Source organism: Hyperolius riggenbachi, chromosome 1, assembly GCF_040937935.1.
Source record: "Hyperolius riggenbachi isolate aHypRig1 chromosome 1, aHypRig1.pri, whole genome shotgun sequence".
In the NCBI taxonomy this organism is placed as follows: Eukaryota; Metazoa; Chordata; class Amphibia; order Anura; family Hyperoliidae; genus Hyperolius; species Hyperolius riggenbachi.
In genome coordinates, this window is record NC_090646.1 from 103,825,635 (window position 1) to 103,841,125 (window position 15,491).

The following is a 15,491-nucleotide window of genomic DNA, read 5'->3' on the forward strand; positions in this document are numbered from 1 at the left end:
ATTTTCTCATAGAAGTGAATGGAAATCAATCAGAAAAACGATCGGAAAGTAAATCGGAAAAACTCATGTATTCCCAGCATGTGATAATTGAATAGTGTATGGAAATCTAACTAACCATTTCAGGCACTGTCTTCAACAGGAGTTTTGTTAAAGGACTTACGAGGCGAACTGGCCCCAAAAAGTTAAATACCTGTATGAAATATCAATGCACGGAGGGCGCAGTCCGCGCCCTCCGTGCCGTTCCGCCGGGTCCCCGCATCTTAATGTGCCCCTCCCCCGGCCGTTCCCGACCCCACAGCCCGGCGCCCTCCGTGCATTGATATTTCATACAGGTATTTCACTTTTTGGGGCCAGTTCGCCTCGTAAGTCCTTTAAGCACCCCGAGTACTGTGGCAAATCTACAGTATATTGGAGCAGACCGTTGATTCTGACTGCAATTCCGCTTTCATTACCTGCTGTCCTCTCATCTGATCATGGAATGCCGCCATAGCCAAAAATAAACGTTCCTTTGACTTTGGATTGTTCAAACCAGTAGTGCTTTGTTCGCTGTTTGGGTCCTGTGTTTCCTGCCGCTCGGCAAAGTGTGTGATTTAGCAGGAAACACGCTGATGGTACTGAAACACAGTTGTAGCTCCATAGGAGTAAATTATACCGTAATGGTGCTCAATACCAGCAGAGGTCACTTCAGATCATCACAGCCCAAACATATCATTACATCAAATGGCAGAAATTGCTCTGATAGTGCAGCACTTTCACACTGCAGGATGGGAGAGAATTCAGCTGTCTATAATCTCCTATTAGGGCCCGTTTCCACTTGTGCGGTGCAAATTAGTCACGGAAAACGCAAAGCGAAGTTGCACGCATATGCAAATTTTACCGCGAATTCGTGGGCGTTTTCGCATATGTTAGTAAGTATGCGAATTTAACCATGTCAGTGCCTGTGCGCTTTTACATTGATTTTATGCAAAACGCCTGCGAATTTGCAGTAAAATTTGCATACAAAAACGCATACGAAAACGCATGCGAATTTCCTATTAAATACATTGTATGCGAATCTCATAGCGGTTTGCGAATTCTGCGGGGTCTACCATGCAGATTTTTTCTGCACAGAAATACGCTCCTAAATCCAGTGACAATACAAGTGGAAACAGGCCCATCCACTTGTATTGTCTATGCAAATCTGCATGCAGGAAACGCATGCAGATTCGCTCTAGTGGAATCGGGCCCTTACTCCTTCACAGAGCCGTAGACATGCAACTATCAGGATATCCCCTCAACAGCCTCTCCCCTCCTCTTGGAACAGGACGGATGATTGGCCAGGATCTTCCTCTATTTATTATTGTTATTTAGTATTTATATAGTGCCAACATCTTCCGCAGCACTGTACAGAGTATATGGTCTTATCGCTATACTGTCCCTCAGAGGAGTTCACAATCTAATCCCTACCATAGTTATATGTCTATGTATGTATCGTGTAGTGTATGTAACGTAGTCTAGGGCAGGCCTGGGCAAACTTTACGTGGCCCGGGCTGCATTGTGAGGACCGCAAACTTCCAACCTGTGACGTCAGGACGCACCAGCGTATTACACGCTCATAATGTGACGTCTTGTTGCCTTGGAGACGCGACGCAGGACATCGGTGAGCGAGACACGTTTCAAATCCCCGGTGCCCGCTCGCTGCTTTGCAGGAAGGGAGGAGGGGAATCCGGCCGCCTGTTGGCTGTAGTTTGCCTAACGCTGGTCTAGGGCCAATTTAAGGGGGAAGCCAGTTAACTTATCTGTATGTTTTTGGGATGTGGGAGGAAACCCGAGTTCCCAGAGGAAACCCACACAGACACAGGGAGAACATACAAACTCCTTGCAGATAGTGCCCTAGCTGGGATTCAAACCGACGACCCAGCTCTGCTAGGCATGAGCACTGACCACTACTGCACCATGCTGCCAGGTCTGGCACTACCATATGGGCAAAGGAGGCAATTGCCCTTGGGGCCCCCAAGTGTCCGCGACCAACTCACTAAATTATTCCTCCCCCCCTCCACACACAGCAATACAGAGGCTCGCTTCCTCCAAGTTCCAGGTGTTGTAGGGCTGATTTTCTTATCTTTAGTGTTGCTGCTCTGCACTTCTTGCTTCTCCATTTGGGCTCTAGTGCCTGTTGTGAGGAACAGGAAGTGCAGAACAGCAACACTACAAAGGAGACAGACAGGATTCCAGCGCCTGAAACTTGAAGGAAGTGAGTGCCTGCCTGCAGAGCCGGGACAAGGTCCTCCAGCACCCAAAGCTGAGACACCAAAGTGCGCCCCTCCATCCCTGCCACCCCAGCCATCACACACTGATTGCTATTAGACTAAAGGTCCGTACACACGCCGGACTGGAGGCAACAACGGTTCCGTCGTCACCTCCCGCTGGGTGGGCGTTCCAGCGACAGTCCGGCGTGTGTACAGTCTGTCTGCAGACTGATACGGCTGTTTCTGAGCAATCCGCCCAGCGGAGCCTTGCTGGAACGCCCACCCAGCGGGAGGTGACAACGGACCCGTCGTTGCCTTTACTCCGGCGTGTGTACGGACCTTAAGAGGCGCCACAGGGCCCACAACCTCCCCAACACCTTAGTATCTAGTTATCTGGCTTGCAGTCACTGCCATGTATCCCCTTTTCTTATTTCTTTCTGCTTCAAACACAATTAGGAATGACAGCTGAATGAATTCTGTGCCCCCTCCTACACTGCGCCCTGAGGCTGGAGCCTCTCCAGCCTATGCCTCGGCCCGGCCCTGCCTGCCTGTCACCACTGCCTTCGTAATGCTCCTGGGAGAGGGTCATTGGGGGCACATCTGACTACTATACTGGAGGGGTAGTCATGGGGGCCCCAGCTTACTTTTACCCCAGGGCCCCATTGTGGCTAGAACTGGCCCTGCAGTCAGACTGGGAGGTGGAAAAACTGAGGAAATCCACCTGCTGGCCAAGCAGCAGTAACCCTGTTATCACTTCGAATAGAAACCTGCAGCAAGTCTTCACTGTGAGCAGCAACAGATGATTACTGCTGTAGTGGATTGCCTCAGCTTTACCACCTCCCAGTCTGGCACTGCGGCCCTCAGTGGTGTAGGGGTCACGACCGGGCCCGTGTGCTACAGGGGCCTGTGTGTGCCAGACTGCAAGCGGCTGCGGCAGGTACTTTACTCACCGCTTGCCACTCAAAGTCCCAAACACAGCACTACGTTACATTGTGCCGCGTCACTATCGTCCTCGGTGGCTGACTTCGGCGCCTCCTTTATGCCCCCAATGACCTCCTGGTAAACATACCAACTATGCACAGATCTGGTGCTTTCAGGCACTCCCCTGCCTGCTTAGACGATACACAAGAAGCCAATGATAATCAGAATGCTGCCTTCAATATATGACACTAGCTGATTGCCCGGCGTTGCCCGGGAATGTATTTGGCTAGTGTTGGCTCTGCCCACTTTTTTAACCCTAACACACAATTACTCAATGACCAAGTTTGTGAGCTTTGCGGTCTTTGGCATCAATAATTTGCATTGAAATGAAAAAAATCTGATTAGCTGTTTGTGGCTCCACCCCCTTTTCTGCATTTGAACCCCAGTCACCCAATGACCAACTGTAGTAAGTTTGAGGCCTGTGCCATTAACAGTGCAAGAATGGCAGCAATTAAATATTCCCCTTGAGAAGCAATAGGTGAAGTTTGATTCACTTTTGTAGGCTCCACCCACTTTTCTGAATATCAAACCCAGTCACCCAGTGACCAACTGTGCAAAATTTGAGAACCCTGCCATAAACAGTGTAAGAATGGCTGCAGTATACATTTTCCCAGTGAAATATTTGTCTCCACCCACTAATGACCTGGAACTGCCCGTGTATGTATTTGACCGGTTTTGGCTCCGCCCACTTTTTCTAACCCTAATGCCCGAACACTCAATGACCAAATTTGTGAGCTTTGGGGTCTTTGGCATCAATAATTTGTATATTCCCATGGAAATTAAACAAATCAGATTGGCTGTTTGTGGCTGCGCTCCTCTCCAGCATTTGAACCCCAGTCACCCAATGACCAAATATAGCAGGTTTGAGGCATCTGCTATTACCAGTGTAAAAATGGCAGCAATTTAAATATTCCCCTTGAAAATCAACAGGTGAATTTTGATTGGCTATTATAGGCTCCACCCACTTCCCTGAATATTAATCTCATTCACCCAGTGACCATCTGTGCAAAGTTTGAGATCCCTGCCATTAACAATAAAGAAGGGCTGCAGTTTACCATTTCCCAGTGAAATTTGTTTTTGGCTTCGCCCACTTTTTGTAACTTGGACACACAGTCACTCAATGACCATGTTTGTGAGCTTTGGGTCCTTGGCATCAATAATTTGAATTTTCCCAGTGAAATGAAACACATCTGATTGGCTGTTTGTGGCTCTATCCCCTTTTATGAATTTGAACCCCAGTGACCCAATGACCAACTGTATCAGGTTTGAGGCTTTTGCCATTAACAGTGCAAGAATGGCAGCGATTTTAATATTCCCCTTGAAAATCAACAGATGAATTTTGATTGGCTTTTTTAGGCTCCACCCACTTATCTGTATAATAATCCGTGCCATTAACCGTGCAAGAATGGCAGCAATGTAAACATTCCCCTTGAAAATCAAAAGATGAATTTTGATTGGCTGCTGTACGCTCCACCCACTTTCCTGAATATTAATCCTAGTCACCCAGTGGCCAACTGTGTCAAGTTTGAGAACCCTGCCAATAATAGAATGGCTGAAATCAATCTAACAAATCTGATTGGCTGTTTGTGACTCCACCCCATTTAGTGAATTTGGTCCCCAGTCACCCAATTACTGACTGTATCAGGTTTGAGGTCTCTGCCATTAACAGTGTAAGAATGGTAGCAATGTAAAAATTCCCCATAAAAATCAATAGGTGAATTTTGATTGGCTGCTGCAGGCTCCACCCACATTTCTGAATAATAATCCCAGTCACCCAGTGGCCAATTGTGTCAAGTTTGTGAACCCTGCCATGCAAAAAATTAAGTTTCTGGCACCGCCCACTTTTTCTAACCTTGACATATAGTCACTCAATTACCAAGTTATCAGCTTTGGGGTCCTTGGTATCAATACTTTGTATATCTGATTAGCTGTTTGTGGCTCCGCCCCTTTCTGAATTAGAACCCCAGTCACCCACTGACCAACTGTACCAGGTTTGAGGCATCTGCTATTAACAGTATAAGAATGGCAGCAGTTTAAATATTCCCTTTGAAAATCAAAAGTTGAATTTTGATTGGCTGTTGTAGGCTCCACCTACTTTCCAAAATCTTAATCTCATTTACCCTATGACCAACTGTGCAAAGTTTTAAAACCCTGCCATTAACAGTGTAAGAATGGCTGCAGTTTATATTTTCCCAGTAAAATTTGTTTTTGGCTCCGCCCACTTTTTGTAATCTTGTCACACACTCAATAACCAAGCTTGTGAGCTTTCAGGTTCCTGGCATCAAAAATGTGTGAATGGAAGCAGTTTATCCAGCAAAGAAATCTGATTGGCTGTTTGTGGCCCCACCCCTTTAGTGAATTTGGACCCCAGTCACCCAATGACTGACTGCAGCAAGTCTGAAGCCTCTGCCATAAACCGTGTAAGAATGGCTGCAGTTTAAATATTCCCCTTTAAAATCAATAGGTGAATTTTGATTGGCTGTTGTAGGCTCCACCCACTTTCCTGAATCTTACTCTTATTCACCTAGTGACCAAGTGTGGCAAGTTTGAGAACCCTGCGATTAATAGTCTAAGAATGGCTGCAGTTTACATTTTCCAATTTAAAATGAATGGCTGAATTTTGATTGGCTGTTTTATGCTCCGCCCACTTTTCCTGGATTTGTAACCTCAGTCACCAAGTGACCAACTGTGCCAAGTGTGGGGACTCTGGCTTGATTACTGTGAGAATGGCAGACTTTTACATTTTTTCCATTGACATGAATGGGTGAAATCTGATTGGGTGTTTGTAGCTCTGCCCAGGTGTGCAGAGAGAGAGAGAGACACACACACACGCACGCACGCACGCACGCACGCACACACGATTTATATATTACACTAATGTAGAATCTATTGGGTAAAGCCTCAATAGCAATCAAATGAATATGTCTGTATACAGAGTGTGTGTAAATAATAAAATGCATATGTGGTGCTGAAGTAGAGGATGTGTACTGTCAGCAAAGTGTCCTGCATGTCTGAAAGTTGATACTGAATTTGCTTTGGAGGTACTGGACATACATTCACTAACAGTTTCTTAGGACCCGCGGTTGCTACTGGGCCCGTGTGCTATAGGGGCTCGTGTGTGCCAGGCTGCGGCTAGTACATTTGTGGCGGGGGGGGGGGGATAGCATGCTTGCAGAGGCAGCCTAGGCCTTGTTTCCATCTGTGCGCTTCTGTCCGCTTTTCAGCAACATGAATCAATCTGTAACATTGATGTGCTGATAAAAAGCGGACAGAAGCGGAGAGTTGGAAACAAAAAGTACGCAGGGCCTGGGGCGAGTGTCATATGCGGAGAGAGCCTAAGCGCTTTGAGTCCTATGGGAGAAAAGCGCTATAGAAATGTTATTGTATTGTATAGAGCCATAAGTGTAGGCCATCTACCATACCACCATGCTCACGGGCTTCTCCACTTCTAATGCAGTACTCATTATTGTTTAAAAACAATTAAGTTTGTTAAAGGACAACTGTAGTGAGAAGTATATGGAGGCTGCCATATTTATTTCCTTGTAAACAATACCAGTTGCCTGGCTGTCCTGCTGTTCCTCTGCCTCTAATACTTTTAGCCACAGACCCTGAGCAAGCATGCAGCAGATCAGGTGTTTCTGCCATGTTTGTCAGATCTGACAAGATTAACTGCATGCTTGTTTCTGTGTTATTCAGATACTACTGCAGAGAAATAGACCAGCAGGGCTGCCAGGCAACTGGTATTGCTTAAAAGGAAATAAATATGGCAGCCTCCATATCCCTCTTACTTCAGTTCCCTTTTAAAGATATAGTGGACCATATGTGATTCACTCAAACACTACTGCAGCCAGATAGACCAACAGGGCTGCCAGGCAACCGGTATTGATTAAAGGAAATAAATATGGCAGCCTCCATATAACTCTCACTACAGTTGTCCTTTAAAGGCCACTAAGCTAACCAATAAACGAGATGGTAATACTAGGCTAGCTGGGGCGCTACGGATGGGTACCAGGCTGGCTAAGGAGCTAAGGATAAGTAGAGGCTGGGGAGCGGGAGCTTGGGATAGTTACAGGCTGGCTGGAGAGCTTGGGATAGTTACAGGCTGGCTGGGGAGCTTGGGATAGTTACAGGCTGGCTGGGGAGCTTGGGATAGTTACAGGCTGGCTGGGGAGCTTGGGATAGTTACAGGCTGGCTGGGGAGCTTGGGATAGTTACAGGCTGGCTGGGGAGCTTGGGATAGATACAGGCTGGCTGGAGAGCTTGGGATAGTTACAGGCTGGCTGGGGAGCTTGGGATAGATACAGGCTGGCTGGGGAGATTGGGATAGATACAGGCTGGCTGGGGAGCTTGGGATAGTTACAGGCTGGCTGGGGAGCTTGGGATAGTTACAGGCTGGCTGGGGAGCTTGGGATAGATACAGGCTGGCTGGGGAGCTTGGGATAGATACAGGCTGGCTGGGGAGATTGGGATAGATACAGGCTGGCTGGGGAGATTGGGATAGATACAGGCTGGCTGGGGAGCTTGGGATAGATACAGGCTGGCTGGGGAGCTTGGGATAGATACAGGCTGGCTGGGGAGCTTGGGATAGATACAGGCTGGCTGGGGAGCTTGGGATAGTTACAGGCTGGCTGGGGAGCTTGGGATAGTTACAGGCTGGCTGGGGAGCTTGGGATAGATACAGGCTGGCTGGGGAGCTTGGGATAGATACAGGCTGGCTGGGGAGCTTGGGATAGATACAGGCTGGCTGGGGAGCTTGGGATAGATACAGGCTGGCTGGGGAGATTGGGATAGATACAGGCTGGCTGGGGAGATTGGGATAGATACAGGCTGGCTGGGGAGCTTGGGATAGTTACAGGCTGGCTGGGGAGCTTGGGATAGTTACAGGCTGGCTGGGGAGCTTGGGATAGTTACAGGCTGGCTGGGGAGCTTGGGATAGATACAGGCTGGCTGGGGAGCTTGGGATAGATACAGGCTGGCTGGGGAGATTGGGATAGATACAGGCTGGCTGGGGAGCTTGGGATAGATACAGGCTGGCTGGGGAGCTTGGGATAGATACAGGCTGGCTGGGGAGGTTGGGATAGTTACAGGCTGGCTGGGGAGCTTGGGATAGATACAGGCTGGCTGGGGAGCTTGGGATAGATACAGGCTGGCTGGGGAGCTTGGGATAGATACAGGCTGGCTGGGGAGCTTGGGATAGATACAGGCTGGCTGGGAAGCTAGGGGTTTGTACCAGACTGGCTGGGGATGGGTGCTAGGTTGAATGGGGAGCTCCCCATGCCTTTTCTGCACCATCACCAGGGGGCAGGGTGATATGTGTTGTGTCTGCTGGCTGACTCTGATTCTGTTGGTGGTATTGTAGAGTTTTTACCTGTTTAGCAAATTACAAAATATGATGCTACTGAATCCTGTGAGCAGTCGATTGTCGCAGATTCACAGTGGTCGGCGCTGGGTTGGTGGAATTTTGTGCACCAATGGCCGGGAGTACTATGCTCATGAAGTAAATCATGATGTCAATGTGCAGAGCGCTCTCGTCCGTCCAAAACTTTGATAAGGCATGCTATTTGTTTTAGTGAATCAAGCCCTTTGTCACACCATTGCTTATTTATTTCGGTATAGCTACTCATTTTGCAGACACTAGCAAGTCCCAGATGATTTTCGCTTCATCTAGTGTCCTGTGCTATTGCTACAGTTGTTAGCAACAAGTTCAGCCTATTCACTTCTGTTATGATCTACAATCTGATAACAAAACATAACAATGTCTGCCAATAAAGAGAAAGAACATCAAATTTGCCATACCATTTACATTAATAATATGCAATATTAAAAAATACAAAAATGTTCCTATAATGAATAGAGTGATATTCCTCAGTAGCTCCAGAAGGAATCAACCTTCTCAAAGAAGAAAAGATTAGGATTCTTAATACAACCAATGGGTGGAATCATTGGTTTTGGTCCTGGCCCACTTAACCTCCTATCTTGGTGAAATATAGGTGGCTCTGATTGCTACCTCTCATGTTAAAGGATAGCCGAAGTGACATGTGACATGATGAGATAGACATGTGTATGTACAGTGCCTAGCACACAAGTAAAGATGCGGTGTTACCTTTTTTCTTTCTCTGCCTGAAAGAGTTAAATATCAGGTATGTAAGTGACTGACTCAGTCCTGACTCAGACAGGAAGTGACTACAGTGTGACCCTCACTGATAAGAAATTCCCCTTTTTATCTCTTTCTTACTCTCGGAAGCCATTTTCTGCTAGGAAAGTGTTTTATAGTTTGAATTTCTTATCAATGAGGGTCACACTGTAGAAAGTGCTGCATGCAGTGCGTTATACACGTTATTAGCTGCGTTGGACTGTTTGCACATGCTCAGTAATGACTTGGAAACATACTTTTCATTGCCTGTATGCTCTACTGTATGCGAAGATAACGGGGCATTAAGTTGCGTTGCAACGATTTTGGGGCGTTGCGACTTTAATGTCGCATCAAAACGCAACGTCCCACTGTGAAAGAGGCCTTAAGATAAAATATTATATTATGCTATTACACTAAAGTTGGGTATGCACATCAGATAAAAATATTTACAAACAGAGTAATTAATCTGGTGCATAAGTTTGTCAGGTAGTTTTGAATGACCGATCGTTCACACAACGGTGTACACAAGCGATCGATTACTTTTAAAGCCAAAGACCACAAACATTATGCAAAAATAGCTGGATTGAAGCACAACCCGTGTTCTATACACAGACTGCAACCTGAGCTAAACGGTGGCTAAGCAAAAAATAACTGAACAGGTAATACTAGGTAACTTTATTGACCAACAAAAATGGAAACCGTGACCCAAACCCATTGATTATGAAAGTTAAAATTCCTCCACACATGCCCTGTTCTAAAAGATCTAGTACACAAGTCCTTTAACAAACGATCGTCTGTAGACCATATCTGCTCGGATGGATTTGAAAGACTGAGAGACAAATATCTTTGGAGATCTTTAACAAACTAATTAATACTGATTATTAACAGATCCATCCTTGACCTTTTCTTTCCAAAGACTTTTATCTCACGTGTGTATGCAGCTTAACTACCTAATGACCGCGTCACGCCAATGGGCGTGAACGTGGCGGCAGCCCCAGGACCGCCTAACGCCAATTGGCGTCAGGTCCTGGAGTCAGCTACTGAAGGAGATCTGCCCCGCCTTCAGTCTCAGAGCAGCGATCGCCACTCAGGAGACTGTTAGACGGCGTAATCGGCGTCTAATTACACAGTACAGTGCTGCATTCTGCAGCAGCGCTGTACTGGGGACAGCCATGTGACATGGCTGTACCCCTGGGGGACAAGAGAGCGATCGGCTCTCATAGGCAGAAGCCTATGACAACCGATCGCCGTGATTGGCTGGCGGGGGGTGGGAGCGAGGGAGAGGGAAAAAATTAAATAAAAAAATAAATTTTTAATAAAAATAAATAGAAATAAATATTTATAAAAAAAAATAATTGGGGGATCACTTGTGTGCTGAGGTGTGCAGCCCTGCAGCTTGGCCTTAACCCTCCTGGCGGTCTATTAAAAACCACCAGGGGGCAGCGCAGTCGTTTTTATTTTTTTTAAATCATGTAGCGAGCCTAGGGCTCGCTACATGACAGCCGCTGTGCAGCGGCATCCCCCTACCCTCTTCGATCGCCTCCGGCGATCGCGATCAGGAAATCCCGTTCAAAGATGGACGTCGTGACGTCTAAGGGAGTCCCGATCCACCCCTCAGCGCTGCCTGGCGCGGATAGGCCAGGCAGCGCAGGAGTCTAGGGAGTGGGAGGCTCTGCAGCGACACGGATAGCGGCGAATCGGCACGGGGCGGCGGCGATCAGTGTGCTCACGCAGCTAGTAAAGTGCTAGCTGCGCGCAGCAAAAAAAAAAATGCGCAAATCGGCCCAGCAGGGCCTGAGAAAACCTCCTGCGCGGCTTACCCACAACTACATTCGGGGTTACCGCCAGGAAGGTTAAAGCTGCAGTGGCCATTTTAGTAAAAAAATGGCCTGGTCTTTAGGGGGTTTAGCACTGTGGTCCTCAAGTGGTTGAAGTGAACCTAAACCAAAAGAAAAGGAAAACATGAGTTTAACTTATCTGGGGCTTCTATCAGCTCTGTGCCTGCGCCGATTTATGTTCACTTATAGGCCCAGTGCACACCAAAAACCTCTAGCAGATCTGCAAAACGCTAGATGTTTTTGAAGCAGATTTCACAGCGATTCTAGGCGTGTTTAGAGAGGTTTTTCTAAACATGCCTAGCGTTTTTTGGAGCGTTTTTGTGTAGCAGATTTGAAATATAGTTACAGTAAAGCTGTTACTGAACAGCTTCTGTAACAAAAACGCCTGGAAAACCGCTCTGATGTAGCGTTTTTCAGAGCGGTTTTCCACTTTCCTATACTTTAACATTGAGGCAGAAACGCCTCAGAAATCTAAAAAATGCTTCAGCCCCCGTGTTTGCGTTTGTGGAAAAAACGACCCGCTCTGGTGTGCTTCATCCCATTCACTTTCATTAGCCAAGCGGTTTTCCCCCCTGCAAGCGTTTTAAAAAACGCTCCAGAACCGCTCCAGTGTGCACCAGTCCTCAGCGCCCATTTACACTGATCGCAAAACGCTAGCGATTTTGGTAGCGTTTTGCTCTGGCGGTTTTTGGCGATTAAAGCCAAAAAAATCACCATTCACACCTGGCGATTTTGTTTCGATCGCGTTTTGCGCTTCTATAACACTGAAATGCGATCACCGGGAAATCACCTGAAACTGGTGCAGGCTACGTGTTTGCGTTTAACGTTTTTGGGCGATTTGCAGCGATTAGTGCAAATCGCCCAAATGAGAACGGGCCCATAGACTTTTATTACCCGAGCGCTTTGAAAAGCGCTAGCATTTGAGCGTTTTGCTGAAATCGCAGGCAAAACGCTCAAGTGTGAATGGGCCCTAAGGCAGTGTTTTTTCAAACCTGTCCTCGTGACTACCCAATGATGCATGTTGTGCAGGCAACCTATGTGGCTCAATAACCGTCCAACGTTAATGGCCACGCGAACGGAACACAATGTGAACAAGGCCTTATATTTCAATGTTTTTATTAAACAGTTTTTAAAAATGTTTTTACAACAGACTGTCATAAAGCAAGTCTTATTTCTGAGTGAACAAGGCCTTAAAGTGACACTTAAGTGAAAAAAAAAAAAAGTATGATATGAATTGAATGTGTAGTACGGATAATTCATAGAACATTCGTAGCAAAGAAAGGAGTCTCATATTTTTATTTTCAGTTATATAGTGTTTTTCTATAACATTGCATCATTCTCCAATATTTGCAGTTTACAAATTACAATGATGAAACAGAGCAGAGTTAATAGCCCTTTGAACTTCCTGGCAGATATGCGTTTTGTATGCGTTTTCCATGTGTTTTTCAATTGCGTTTTATGCAAATCACTAGGAAGACAACAGGAAGCGAAAATACATCAGAAAACATAAAAAAAAAAGCAAATAAAAACGCATTACATTGCGTCACCATTGACTTTCATTATGTGCGTTTTTTATGCGTTTTTCAAAAATATACAACAAAACCAGCGTTTTTAAAAAACGTATGTTAAAAAACAAATATTTTTTTATGTGTTTTTTGCTGCGGCCCACTGACTACCATTACAGGCAAGAAGCTGCGTTTTCTGCAGCGTTAGCGTTTCTACTAAGGGCGTTCCCTGCCTAAATTAGTTGGAGAGCTCAGAGAAGCTCTTTGCATAAACAACTGAAGTTTTTTTTTTAACTCTTCCAGTACTGGAAACAATATAAGGCCTGGAACCCACTAGAAAGTGCAATCACTAGCGATTTGTGATATCGTTTGCAAGCGATTTTGGGAGCAATCATAAGAATGGAAACGCTCCCAAAATGCTGCATGTCCTGCGATTGCGATTTCCTTAATCGTAATCACTCTAGTGGAATCTGTCTCTCCATTTACATTGGCAGAGTGTTTAGGGAAATCGCTAGATATTACAAGCGCTCACTATACGCTCAACAAACACTCTAGTGGGTTCCAGGCCTAAGACTCATATCTGTGCTAGTAATGTTCTATTTCTTAAGGTGGCCACTAATGATCCAATCTTTTTCATCCAATCTTACCATTTCTATGTAATATAAGGTAACTGCCTGAAGTATCAATTCAGTATATTCACTCAATTTACCCTTATACTACATAGATTTGGTAAGATTGGATGAAAAAGATTGGATCATTAGTGGCCACCATTAGCTGTACTACACATACAAATCATTATATCATACAGTTATTTTCACCACTTCCTTTCCGAACTACAGTATATTCACACCATTGTAACTGGCTCCTGAAAGCCACACAACGTGAATATCAGTCACTTACATTTAATGAGTACAGCGTCTAAGCTCATTATCCCCCCTCCACCTAACTATACTAATCAGGGATCCCCTGGGGGTCCGATTCCCCCCCCCCCCCCTTGCTGCATTGCTACCCCATGATTAATGCATTATTATGCTTGCATGCATTACTTTGCATGTGCAGAACCTCACATTTCTTGTTCGCAATTTCAGATATGGGAAAAAATGAAACCCTACCCTGACAAAGCTCTCAAAGGGCAAGCGAAACACGTAGGTTGACAGGGTTACATTCAGCTTCTGCGAGTTTCCTCGAAAGAGGGTTCTCGCATGCTCCACTGATCCCGCTCCCAGACATGGATTCTCTGGTTGGGTTGAGCAGTGGGCAAAGTGGGTAGGACACGCCATCATTAGCTGTGCACAACAAAACTATCTGACCTGGAGGAGGACTTAAAGAGGAACTCCAGTGAAAATATATATATATTTTTTAAAGTGCTTCATTTTTACAATAATTATGTATAAATGATTTAGTCAGTGTTTGCCCCTTATTTACAATCTGACATTTATCACACAGTGACATTTTTACTGCTGGCAGGTGATGTCAGTGAAAAGAGATGCTGCTTGCTTTTTTGGCAGTTGGAAACAGCTGTAAACAACTATTTCCCACAATGCAACAAGGTTCACAGACAGGAAACTGCCAGAACCATGGTCCTCACAGTTTCCTGTGGGAGGGGTTTCACCACAATATCAGCCATACAGAGCCCCTGATGATCAGTTTGTGAAAAGGAATAGATTTCTCATGTAATAGGAGGCAGCGGGCGGGGATGACTCACCTCTTCCGTGTTCCAGCATGCGTTTCAACCTCGTCACTTCCTGCAATGCCGCCCACTGTATTGTGAGTGGACGGCATTGCAGGAAGTGACAAGACTGGAACGCTAAAGAGGTGAGTCATCCCCGCCCGCTGCCTCCTATTACATGAGAAATCTATTCCTTTTCACAAACGCTCACTGCTGCACTTAAAAGCTAGAGGGGGAGCACAGATCGGGGGACACAGGTGAGGGAGGGGGGGGGGGTGGTCTGACCACCCTCCCCGCCGCTGTGCCCAATACCCCCTTTATGCCCGCTACCCCCTCCAGCTCGGCGGCCCCCCACACCCACAGCTCCTGCCCCCCTGCTCTTTGCCGTCTGAGGAACCCACCCTATGCGCGAACCGGCCCAAGTTATGTGGAACGGTGCGGAGCGATACGAGAATCTGCAGCATGCTGCAAGCCGTATCCGTGCCCCATCTCCTCTATGCACTTCCAAATCGGGAGATGCGAAACTGACGCGAAGGCAAGCGGAAGTGATGCGATGCAGCAAGGTAGCCGCATGCAGTGATACTGTGCCTGCGCCGTTCTTTCCGCAACCCTCCAGCCAGCAGCGGCGACTCCCTCAAAGCTGGCAGGCTACATGTTTGGCAGTGTTCTGCGCATGCACAGTATAGGAAAATCCCTACTGTGCATGCTCAGAACGCTCTCAACATCTGAAGCATGAACAGGGTGTGTGCGCCTTGGGGCCACACATGCACACTGGCCTCCAACTGGCCAGCTTTGAGGGGGTCGCCGCTGCTGGCTGGAGGGTCGTGGAAAGAACGGCGCAAACACAGTATGACTGCAGGGGGCTGCAAAAAGCCCCAGGTAAGTAAAACTGCTTTTTTGGTCTTAAAGGAATACTGTAAGGGGATAGGGGGGAAAGAGTTGAACTTACTCGGGGCTTCTAATAATCCCCCGCAGACATCCTGTGCCCGCGCACCCACTCACCGATGCTCCGGCCCCGCCTCCAGTTCACTTCTGGAATTTCAGACTTTAAAGTCTGAAAACCACTGCGCCTGCGTTGCCTTGTCTACGCTCCCGCTGATGTCACCAGGAGCGTACTACGCAGGACCAGCAGGGATG